General features: G+C 37.0%; 1 protein-coding gene and 1 pseudogene across 2 annotated transcripts in view; one reads left to right on the plus strand and one right to left on the minus strand.

Annotated features, from left to right (window-relative positions):
• TNKS (tankyrase) overlaps nt 1-12,040 on the plus strand; it is a 207,598-nt gene that overhangs the window by 47,092 nt on the left and 148,466 nt on the right. The gene's annotated exons all lie outside the window — the stretch shown is intronic.
• Nucleotides 4,581-5,678, minus strand: LOC141517333 (ribose-phosphate pyrophosphokinase 2 pseudogene; annotated as a pseudogene).

The following is a 12,040-nucleotide window of genomic DNA, read 5'->3' on the forward strand; positions in this document are numbered from 1 at the left end:
TATGAGGTGGGTACTTCAGAGAATCTGCTTGACTTTTCACTAACTGGCCCTTCGATCTAGAATGTGTTGTCAACTTCCATTCAAGCTTATGCTTAGCAACATCTTTGCTGTGAAGCTTTTCCAGATTCTCCAACTACTGTTGACAATTTTTACCAGTTCAGGACTTTCTGATAGTTTGTCTGGCCTGGAAACTTGAAATCATCAAAGCCATACCTTATAATATTCTGAATTTCAATACTCTGTTCACTGGGTTTGCTCTGCCCTTTCCAGTCCAAAGGTCATTCTCACTGGCAGAAGTAACACTATGTAGGGGCAGCTAGGTGGGCAGTGGATAAAGCACCCACCGTGGAGTCAGGAGTACCTGAGTTCAAATTCGACCTCAGACACTTAATAGCTGTGTGACATTGGGCAACTCATTAACCCCACTGCCTTGCAAAAAAACCAAACCAAAACAAAAGAATATGTGCAAAATGATATTTGAATTCTGACTAACAGAATTTTAACACTAATTCTTTCCAACATATGTTATAGTGATCTCACCAAACCTCTTGGCAATCTTTCTTTCATCATCATTTTTCTCATGATAAAGAGTAAAATACAACAGGTATGTGGCACTGTGGATGGAGCACCGGCCCTGGAGTCAGGAGTACCTGGGTTCAAATCCAGTCTCAGACACTTAATAATTACCTACTGTGTGACCTTGGGCAAGCCACTTAACCCTATTTGCCTTGCAAAAACCTAAAAAAGATTAAAATAAAAACAAAAACTTCCTTTTAACCTGGCATTCCTTATCTGCCTTGGCTTATTCTTTTCTTAGTTTTTAATTTTCCTGATGATATTCTTAAAAGACTATACTCTGCAGTTTATTTCATTTTCCATAAACTATCTTACTATATACATATATATATATACATATATATATATATGCATATATATTTATGTATGTATGTATTTTTTTTTTAGGTTTTTGCAAGGCAAATGGGGTTAAGTGGCTTGCCCAAGGCCACACAGCTAGGTAATTATTAAGTGTCTGAGACTGCATTTGAACCCAGGTACTCCTGACTCCAGGGCTGGTGCTTTATCCACTGCGCCACCTTAGCTGCCCCTATCTATATATTTCTTTTAAGACTTTTAAGGTTCTTCTACTTCTTCTCTCATGATCCCTAGGAAATTCTTCCTTTTTCTCTTCATTGTTTTTTGTCATCAGAATTTCATTCTTAAGAGTCATTTTCTCCCACTTGGACTGACTTCTAAGGAAGATAATCAGTCCTTTTAAACTCTTCCTTTTCCTTCTAGTCTCTTGGAATCTACTCTGCACAAATGTCTACCTTACTTTTTCTCTGTCACAAGCTCTAAAATACAGTAGTCAGTTCCCCTAAGAGTTCCATCAATCTATCTAAGCAACCAGATTTTTCTTGTTGCTGAGAATTAGGTTCGTGATGTATTTCATTCATTTAAGGGATGAAATGATTTAGGCATGCTGCCAAGAAACTTTGAGTTGCTCTGCTTTGGGCTAAGAAAAGGTGGCCAGCTTTCTGGAAGCCTTTCTCTATCCTCCTATGAATTGCCCCTTTGCCTGACTGGTCTGTTTTCTTCTATTGGCCAGGCTCTTGTTGAGAGCTTGTAGACATTTAAAAAAATTTTTTAATAGAGGACGAGTATTATAGTGCTTTAGAAAGTGGTGTTTGTGACAGATGGTTTTGAGAATCTGACAGTCCTTTAGAAAAAAAGGACAAAGATTAAATTCTGGTCATGGAGGACCTGTTAAGATGAACCAGGAGAAATTTGTGGAAGGCAGTCCACTTGGTTGTTTGGCTTCCTGCAATAGTGCTTGGCAGAGCATGTGGGAGTAAACAATCCAAATGTTGGGGGGGGGGGGAGGTGGAGAAAGGGTGGAGTTGGTGTTCAGTTAGAAGATAGAAATGGGTGTGGATGTGGAGGACTGTGCAAATTTGAATTGGTTAATAATAGGGTCAAAATTTTGAAGGCTAGAAAGTGAAATTAGAGCAGAGATCTGGGAAGGAAGGGTATAGAGAAGTCCAGTGACTGAAGTATGTGCTGAGGTGCAGTCTAGATCTTGGAGTCAGCCATTTGTATTTTCAAGCTCTATAGAATTTGGAGCTTTGAGTCCCCTATGAAGGACTGAGATGGAAGACACCTGCCGTAAGAGGCGCAGTGGATTTACTGAGAATTCTTTTTTTTCTTATAAAAGGAGCAATTTGCAACACAATTTTGTTGAAAATACTTGAGTACAATATTAGAGGAAATAGCAGGAAATTCTTTTTGTAACAGTGACCAGATCAACACAAGCACCACAAACAATACAATTCTTGGATATTAACAATATCTAATAAAGGAAAGATATGGTATAAATACTTAATGATTTATATGTTTCGGGGGAAGCAACTTTGGTATGATCATGGTTCCCCATTTCAAAAGTGTTCTACATGCATTTAGCAAAACTGGATGTAAATAAAAGACTTGGCTAGTTTCATTTACTATGAGCCAATCTAAATAGACCCACAGGAAACAGAAAACTTAAAAAATACCAGTATCTCCTCTTGAGACAACCTTTATTTGATCTTCCTTGTGTATCTGATCTTACTTGTATATAAACAGCCATATTTAACATAAATTTATTTATAAAATAGGCAAAACAAAAATAATGTTAAATAAATGATAAAATAATGATTTCTCATCAGAGCAGGCTGGCTAATGTAGATTTTACCCTATTGTGTGCTAGAGGATAAAATCAGTTCTGGACATTTTCATTTCATTGGGTTTCAAGTATTCTGAATGGTAACTATACTATTCCCACTGCATTGCAACAATACAAACATAAATAACTGCACTAAGTCTTTTGAGATACCTTGTATAAGTAGCTAAAGCAGTGTATTTGGTCCCTTCTTTTAATATATTAAATGAACTTAAAAATCAGAAAGTCAATACTATCAAGCTATCTATTAGTGAATCTGCATTTCAACTATATTGCATAATTTCTTGCCAGATTAGAATTATCTTTTAGAAGCTATTTTACTGTGTAGAAGGATGCAGTAAGACTGATGTCAACAATTAAAATGTCAGATAAATTATTCTTTTTAGTCTATTAACTTGAAGAAAGATTCAGTGCTGGAACACAAAATTCTAAATAATATTTGCATTGAAAAAAAAGATAACAAAAGCTGATTATTTTCAACTGAAAGATTGGAGAATGGCATTCCCTACCATTAAGGTTGGTCTGTATAACCATACGTTAACCTTTTTTTTTGGTCTGAATCATACAGACTTATTATCTAGCCAAAGTGCATTAAGAAACAAGACCAAATAAATCAAGTTTCCTTTGACTTATGAATTGAAAAAATGCTATAAACAGTTATATTTCGTGTAAAAAAATTAGTGAGTTCTTCATGGACACTTGTGGGAATAATCAGGTATCATTCTAATCAAACATTTTAATTTTACCTGCAAATAATTTTCCCCAGATTTCCTTTATTACTGCCTTCTAGGTAAATGTTTTAACTTAGGGATGATTTAAATGAATCAACTGGTAAAGACTTTTAACTATTTTAGACTACAAATAACACAAGTACACTAACCACAAAAAAGAGAAAGTGGAATTACATAAACATACATTTAATAGTCCTGATGATTCCAGACTTTACTCATGTCAGGCTTAGTGGATTTAGACCCTAAATATTGCCTTTGTTTAGTATAAGCATACATTTTATTTACTGATTTGAAAGTTCAATGATTCAGGAGTCTAATCATTAAAATGTCAATTTTTCTTAGCTGAGAAAAAAAGAAAAGCAAAAGTTGCAGCTAAACACCATATAAAAGAATACTAGACAGAATGGAGTGTGCATTTTTAAAGAGTTGGGATTTTCTGTGCAATTTCCCTTTTCAATTTGTAATGAGCTACAATAGTTAGAATTTGTCAGATCAGTTAATTTAGAGATTAGAGTCTGACAGACTATTTCTAAAATTTCTAAACAATTCTAATGCCAGAAATAATTTTGAAATTTTATGACATGGAAATATATTTCAGAAATGAGCAAAAATTTAGAGCAACCGAGATGTGATACATAAAACGACATTCATTTACACTATATTGTCTTTACTGATTTGTCTACAAATTTCCATCAACATCTTGGTCACTGACCATCATTAAGCTGATTAAAACTTTGCTTAAAGTAGATAAAGTCCAAGAAATTAATTTGAACTCCAATTAACAGAAAAGGTCAACATTTAAAGTATCCTAAAATTCTCTAAAATAATGTTTATTCTGAATAAAAGGTCTAATTCTGTATAGCAGGGGTTTTACCCAAATGCCCACAGGCAATTTTATTAAATAAAATACATGAAATGCATTAATACAGGGTTACTTTTGACAAAGTCAAAAACATAAAATTAAAAAAAAAACTTCTGAAATGTAATTGCACTCTTACAATTGCAGGTCCAATGTAATGTAAGAGTACAGGAAAACTACTAAAACAAAAATGCAGACATTTCTTATACAAGCCAATTCATTAAAAAAGTAAAAAAAAGGTAAGGAGAGGGGGTTAAGAAGAAGGTTGAAAAGAAAGGAAAAAGGCATCTCAAAAGCACACACAACTGAAGCTTTAATAAAAAGTAATGATCATACTGTTGAGTCCCAATAATTAAACAAAAACAGACGGGATGTACATAGCCGCCTAGAGGAACATCATGATATGGAGTTATAGGGGAACATGACTGAACAAGTAAGACACAGATTCACCATTGTATGTTCTCTGTATTGCTTCAGCCAATATCATTGAAATGTCAATAACCTGGATTTTAGAGCAGTGCTTCATTTTGTCTTCTTGTGGAATTGTATTTGTGACTACCACAACCTCAAATGCTGAAATAGCTGTTCCAGAGAAGATTCCATGAGTCAAAATAGCATAAACTTTGGTAGCTCCAGCAGAAAGTAACTTGTCTGCTGCATGGCATATCGTGCCACATGTATCTGCCATGTCATCCACAAGAATGGCTACATGATCCTTCATGTCACTAACCAAAACCATTCTGTCTACCTTGTTTGCCTTCTTTCTTTCTTTGTGAATCAGAGCAAACTCCACATTCAGTCTGTCAGCAATTGATGTCACTCTTTTAGCTTCACCAGCATCTGGGGACACAATAATACAATTCCTCCATTCTGCAATATTTTCTCGAATCCACTGCAAGACTGCAGGTTCTGCATACAAATTATCCACTGGAATATCAAAAAACCCCTGTATCTGAGAAGCATGGAGATCCATTGTAATGATATGATCAGCCCCAGCCACTGAAAGCATATTAGCAACAAGTTTTGCAGAAATTGGAGCACGACTCTTGTCTTTTTTATCTTGTCGGGCATAAGGAAAACATGGGATCACTGCAGTCACCCTGGATGATGAGGCAATTTTGTAAGCATTGATCATAATGAGAAGCTCCATCAAGTTATCATTAATTTCCCCACAGCCACTCTGGATGATGTAGACATCTTCTCCTCTCACACTTTCACCAATTTCTACACTGGTCTCCTGGTTACTGAACTTCTTGGTGACCACCTTGCCCAGCTCCAGCCCCAGCCTGTCCGCCACTTTCTGGGACAGGTCCTGGTGCAAGCTGCCGCTGAAGAGCACGATGTTGGGCATGGCGGGCCGCGGGGGACATTGGCGGGGGACGCTGGAGGAGGCAGTGCTGGCGGGAGACTGAGAATTCTTGATATTGAAGGAAATTGCTGGAGAAACCCAGCCCATCTCGTCATATTACTTAAGTCATAGATTGTTCCATGAATGAGCTGGATGAGAAAAAGTAACACATAACCCCTTCCTCATTCCTTTGCAAACATTAGTTACATACACAACTAATTCGTTTGAATTCAATAACATGAATTTAATTCCATTCTTTTCTCATTTCCTGCTGCTTGCCCAAACATCTCCCTTTTTCCTATAAAGACTGAATGAGCATCTTTTAAAGAGCTCTCTTGGTTCAGCATTTCAATACCAATAAAATGATGCTGGCAGAATTCCGTGAGTGAAGTCTTCTAAATGAGTGGCCTCATCAGAAGCTCTAGTGACCATTCCCTGCTGGAATGTTTTCTGCTCACTGTTGAGCAGGGCTGACTTGGCCTGTTTAGCTCTTGTACAAGAAGGAGGGAGGTGTCAGGTAATTCTGGGACCTCCATAATGACTCTTCTGGATAATGGAAGCCAGTATAAATATGTTGAGCTCTAGAAATTTGGTTCATTTGTATATAGACCTAATTGATAACCTGGAGGGTGTCTCCTCTCTATATTTAAATTATTCTAGCAAAGGTATTTTAATGGATGATAAATATCATCTTAAACCTCATTATATCAATTTGTATATATTAAAAGAATTCATTCATTTTTATTTGGTTTGAGATTAAAACTGTTATTAAGTAATCTGACTCTTTGTGACCCAAAATGGGAGTTTTCTTGGCTTCTGGAATGGTTTGTCATTTTCTTCTCCACCCCATTTGACAGATGAGGAAACTGAGGCAAATATAGGGTTAATTGACTTGTCCAGGTCACACAACTAGTATGTATCTGAGGCTGGACTTGAACTCGGGAAGATGAGTCTTTCTGATTTCAGGCCCAGCACTCTATTCACTGTACTACTTAACCACATATATCTGTATATATCTAATCTAATGATATCTATTTATGAGAGAGAGAGAGAGAGAGAGAGAGAGAGAGAGAGAGAGAGAGAGAGAGAGAGATTATCTAAACCCTAGAATTCTATTCTTGAACTTGGATTGTAATTATTCAGTGAATAAATAACAAACATTATATGAACACATATAATCTCTCCTCTTATATTCCAGCTCTGTGATCCTGGACAAGTCTCTCTTGAGCCTTGGTTTTCCAGGGTGAGGACTCTGATAAAGGTGATCTGAATGGTCTGCTTGATTCTGTTCTGTTATTTTAAGTTTTTGTCCTCATGTTACTAGGGCCTCTGGCACCTGAATGAACTTGAATTAATCACCAAGCATTTCCAAAGTAGTTCCTGTGTGCTGAGGGCTGCAATACAGAGAAGGGCCAAAACTTGGAGATTTTTTTGCCAGCTGCTTTAGCTTGTCACCAGCTTTGAGTATAGTTACTGTGATGGCATGAATATTTCAGAAAATCAGCTGCCTGCTTTTATTAGAAGCCATTATAGTAGGCTATTGCCTTCAAACAAAAGTTCTTATAAGTTCTACTTACAGGATGGCTAGTTATAGTTAGATAAGATAGGAATACTTAATTTCCATGGGCTATTTTCTAAAATGTTGCTTGTAGTTAATGGTCCAAATTATAATACTTCCAGTTTCACTTAATAATTAAGTCTGTGTGCACTTTTTTTAGGTTTTTTTTTTTAAGCAAGGCAATGGAGTTAAGTGGCTTGCCCAAGGCCATACAGCTAGGTAATTATTAAGTGTCTGAGGCCAGATCTGAACTCAGGTCCTCCTGATTCCAGGACTGGTGCTCTCTACCCACTGTGCCACCTAGCTGCCCTGCCCCCCCCGTATACTTTTAAATAAATATCGCCATAATTAGAAACTATTGAATAATATATATATATATATATATATATTTAAATTTTAGTCTTCAAAAAGAAATGCTTTATAGTGGGTGGGGTTTGGGGGGGAATATTTTGCCTTATACTACTCTTCTAAAATATCAGGTTGCTTTTCTTTTTTTTTTTGACCCTAAAGTTTTCTTCCTTAGTATAAGACCCAACTTTACATGAATGGAAGAATAGGGAATTTAGACTTGTCCTTCAAATATGTTCCTTCAAATGTGATTAAATGAAAAGTTGAATTATGCAGTTTGTTGGGCTACTCAAGTCATATGCCACCACCAGTTTTATTCAAACCTGTATCTGCTCTGATTTTTTTTGTTGATGTCAAAGCAATCAGGATTAAGTGACCTGCCCAGGATCACAAAGCTAGTGTCTTGAGGCTAGAGTTGCCCCTTCAGACCTGCATTTGAATCACTGTATAGTCAAATTTACAACTTATTTCAGTCAATGAACTTAAGCACATATCTTGTGTCAGGCACAGTCTTTGGGGTGGTTTCATACCATCCTTGGAAATCTCTAAATTGGCTTCTGGCTCATCTTGTTGGTAGTGAATGGAGGAGTCTAGTAGGGTTCCATGGCCAGTCAAGAAAATTGTTGTGGGAGGAATAGTGTGCATGGCTATGTCAATGAAGAAACTCCTAGGGTTAGCTGAACAGATTGAGGAAACTGACCTCATGGAGAGGTTGAATTTTGCCCAAGGTCACATGGGCAGCAATATATTCTATCAAGCCCATACCTTGAGACCTAGTCTCCTCCCTCTTCCAGTGGCAGCTTGAATTATAGTAGAACAGATAGGAGGCCTTGAGGTAGAAGAAGAAGAATGAAATTGCCTTTGTTGCTGACGGTTTCCATTCTGTTTGCCAGAAAAGCTAGTCAAGAATGTGGACCAGTTCATAAGCCTTTATTAAGTGCTGACTGTGTGCTAGACCTAGTTCTTGGTGCCAGGGCTATAAACAAACAGCCTCTGCCCTGGGGGAACTTACTGCAACACATAAGAGGGTATTGAAAAATTTGGAGAAGTGGCTTCTTACAGAGAGGGCTGGTGGCAAAATCAGTAGGAAGAAGGTTTGCTGGTCTGGGTCCTTCATCAAAATAGAGGCTCTGGGACGGTACCAGGGGGAGATGGGGGCAAGAGAATAAGGAAAGGCAGCATAACTTTGTGCTAATGCCTTGAGAATGAAGGAAAAATGACACAGAGGTGTGTGGAGAAATGCTCTGTTACAAGAACATTACTTCTCTGAATTTCAGTTCTTTATATAACTAGAGGACTCAACTAGATGACTTCTGAGATCTCTTGGAAAGTGGAGTGATGGATGTGAAGAACAGCTGGAAGGCCAGTTGGGATCGAGTGTAGTGTTCTTAAAAGCAAGTTACATGAGATACCAAGTGACTTGCTGAGGCATTGAATTCTGGTCTTTTTGACTCCTTAGTCCAGGGCCTTTTCTACTTTGCCACCAACTGCCTGGTTAATAGTGTTAAGTGCTACAGAAAAGTCAAGAAAATTGGGGATTTGAGAGTATGCTATTAGATTGAGCAATTAAGAGATTAGTGATGAACTCAGAGCATTTGAGAAGCTAAATTGAAATGGGTTGAGAAGTGAATGGGAAGTAAAGAAGTAAAGGCAAAGAGTGCATCTGAATTTTTCTATAAGTTTTGACTGTGAAGTAGAAGAGAGGTATATAGAATGATAGTCTAGTTTGACTTTTTAAAGAATGTGCCTCACTTCCAGAACAAAGCCAGTCCCTTCAGGTGGTAGATACCAAATCCCATGGTAGGACAACTCTCAAAGCCTCTGTGCCCACCTCCCCACACCCCTGAATATGCAGCCCATCACTGATTTATACTCTTCCCCCTGGTTGCCTTTTCTCCATTTGTGCTAGATGCCACATATCTTTAGTAGTTCTAATTCCCACTTCTCTCAAGGAAGTGTGCCTGATTTTTTCAAGCACCAAATCCCAAGTCTGCATCCCAGGATCCTCATCTTTCTTTTTCTTTACAGAACATCTTTCTTTCATTCAGAGGAGCTTTCATCTCTGGAACCAGACCTCCCTCTCTGCCCTCTCTACCTTCTCTGCAGGCTCATCTCTTCCTGAGACCACCACAGTCATCTTCCCCATATTGTAATTCCTCAATTTGTCCAGCATACATCACACATCATTCTCTTCTCCTAGATCATTCATCCTCCCATTTGTAATGTAGTTCCATGAAAAACAGCCACAACAACATTGATTTACTGGGAGGCAGGGTATCTGCAGGTTCATAATACCCCAGATTCAACTCTACTTTTACCTCTATCTGACTTCTTCCTTTACCCCTTTCTCCTCATGTGTGCTTTTCTAAGAATGGTTCAAATGCCTTTTTAATTATTTAATACCTATCCTTTTTATTTATGGGTAAGCTCAGATTTGCATGGTAGGTCATCCTGGACTGAATCTTGGGCCCTATTTCTCTTTGGAACACATCATTCCAGTTGCTCTTATGTTTTCTGTGGGGACAGAATAGTCTTGCATTATTCACATTTTCTTTTCTTTGAATTTTGATGATCTTCTGATTGCTTGTGGAGTAGTCTGTTATTTCTTGAGTTAGTTGATCAATTTATTATGTGTCTTGCAATTTATAGGCTTGGGATTTTTCTGGAGGTAATCTGTAAGTTCTTGTAGTTACTGTTTCATTTTCTTATGTTCAGAAGTCCCAGGCAATCCTTTTGAATTTCCTGCATTAGGATATTCTGTCATCTTCTGGGAGACATTTGATCCTTAGATTGTTTCTCCCCCATCCTTTTGAAGTCAGCATGTTTTGTCCGAAAAGTCTTGAAGCAGATTGAAGCAGACTTTTTTTTAAAGTTTGTTGCTCTTGGGATTTTTGTTAACCATTTTCTTTTGCATCATGGCTATTATGGAAGGACAGAATTTGAAACAATTAAATGGGTTAAGGCAACAATTAAGTGGGTTAAGTGACTTGCCCAAGGTCATACAGCTAGGTAATAAGTGTCTGAGCTCTGATTTGAACTTATGTCCTTCTGACTTCATGGCTGGTGCTCTAGTCATTGTGCCACCTAGCTGCTGCCAAAACTTAATTTTAAATAACAAATGTTAAAAAAAATTTTGTTTTAAGAAAAAAAAAGAAAATTAAATATAAAAAAATCCACAGCCCTCCCCCCATTACTCCTTTCCCCCCCTTCTACTTAATGCCCCACCCCTCAGAAAACTTATGAACTATAGTAAATCTGAGAAGTCATCTAACTTTCAATTAAATTCTTTTCAGGAAGGAGAACTCACTCCCTCCTGTGAAAATCCATAGCATTATAGAACAACTATTGTTTTGTTTTGTTTAACTGAAATTTTATTTTTCCATTTACTCCTTTGGGAGTTTTTAAACATTCATCCATTTGTAAATTTATGAATAATGCTTTTTTCTATCACTCTCTCTTCTCTCCCTCCTTCCCATGGTGGTGAATAGTCTGGCAAAAGTTTTATATTTGCATTTGTATTTAACATATTTACATTTTAATCATTTTGTGTAAGAGGAATTAGAACTAAGGGGAAAGGGGGGAAAAGCATGAGAGAAGGGAAAAACAGAAATTTTTAAAAAAAATGAGCATAGTATGCCTTCAGATTCTGGATGTGGATGCCATTGGCCAAAGCAAGTCTCTCAGGGTTGTTGATCCTCTCATAATTTTGTTGTTAATGTGTACAGTGTTCTCTTGGTTCTGCTCCCTTTGCTCAGCATCAGTTCATGCACTTCTTTCCGTGCTTCTTTAAGAACCACCCATGTTTTTTTATATATCAATAGTACTCTATAACATTCATATACCATAACTTGTTCAGTCATTCCCCATTTGATGGGCATCCCCTCAATTTCTAATCCTTTGCTACTACACAAAGAGCTGTTATAAATATTTGAACATGTGAGACTTTTCACATTTTTATGATTTCTTTTGGATATAGGCCCAGTATTGGTATTACTGGATCAAAGGGTATGAACAGTTTTATTACCCATTAGACATGTTTCCAGATTGCTCTCCAGTTCACAGTTCCACCAACAATGCATTAATTTAACGATTTTCCTTTTTCCTTTTCAACATCGATGAGTTTCCTTTTTTGTCATCTTAGTCAATCTGATAGGTGTGAGGTGGTACCACATAGTTGTTTTTCTTTAATCAATAATAATTTTGAACATTTTTTCATATAACTATATATAGCTTTAATTTCTTCATCTGAAAACTGCCTATTCATATCTTTTGGCCATTTATATATTTTGGAAATAAGTCCTTTAAATTCTGGAAGACCTGTTACAGACAATGCCATCCACCTCCAGACAAACAAAACAAAAAAACTTCAGAATCTGAATGACCACTTTGTTCAATTTTTATAAATTTATTTTTATGTTTTTCCTTTCTATCCCTTGATTTTCTTTCTTTTCCCTTAGTTCTAATTCCTCCTACAGAAAAT

This window comes from Macrotis lagotis, chromosome 3 (assembly GCF_037893015.1).
Source record: "Macrotis lagotis isolate mMagLag1 chromosome 3, bilby.v1.9.chrom.fasta, whole genome shotgun sequence".
In the NCBI taxonomy this organism is placed as follows: domain Eukaryota; kingdom Metazoa; phylum Chordata; class Mammalia; order Peramelemorphia; family Peramelidae; genus Macrotis; species Macrotis lagotis.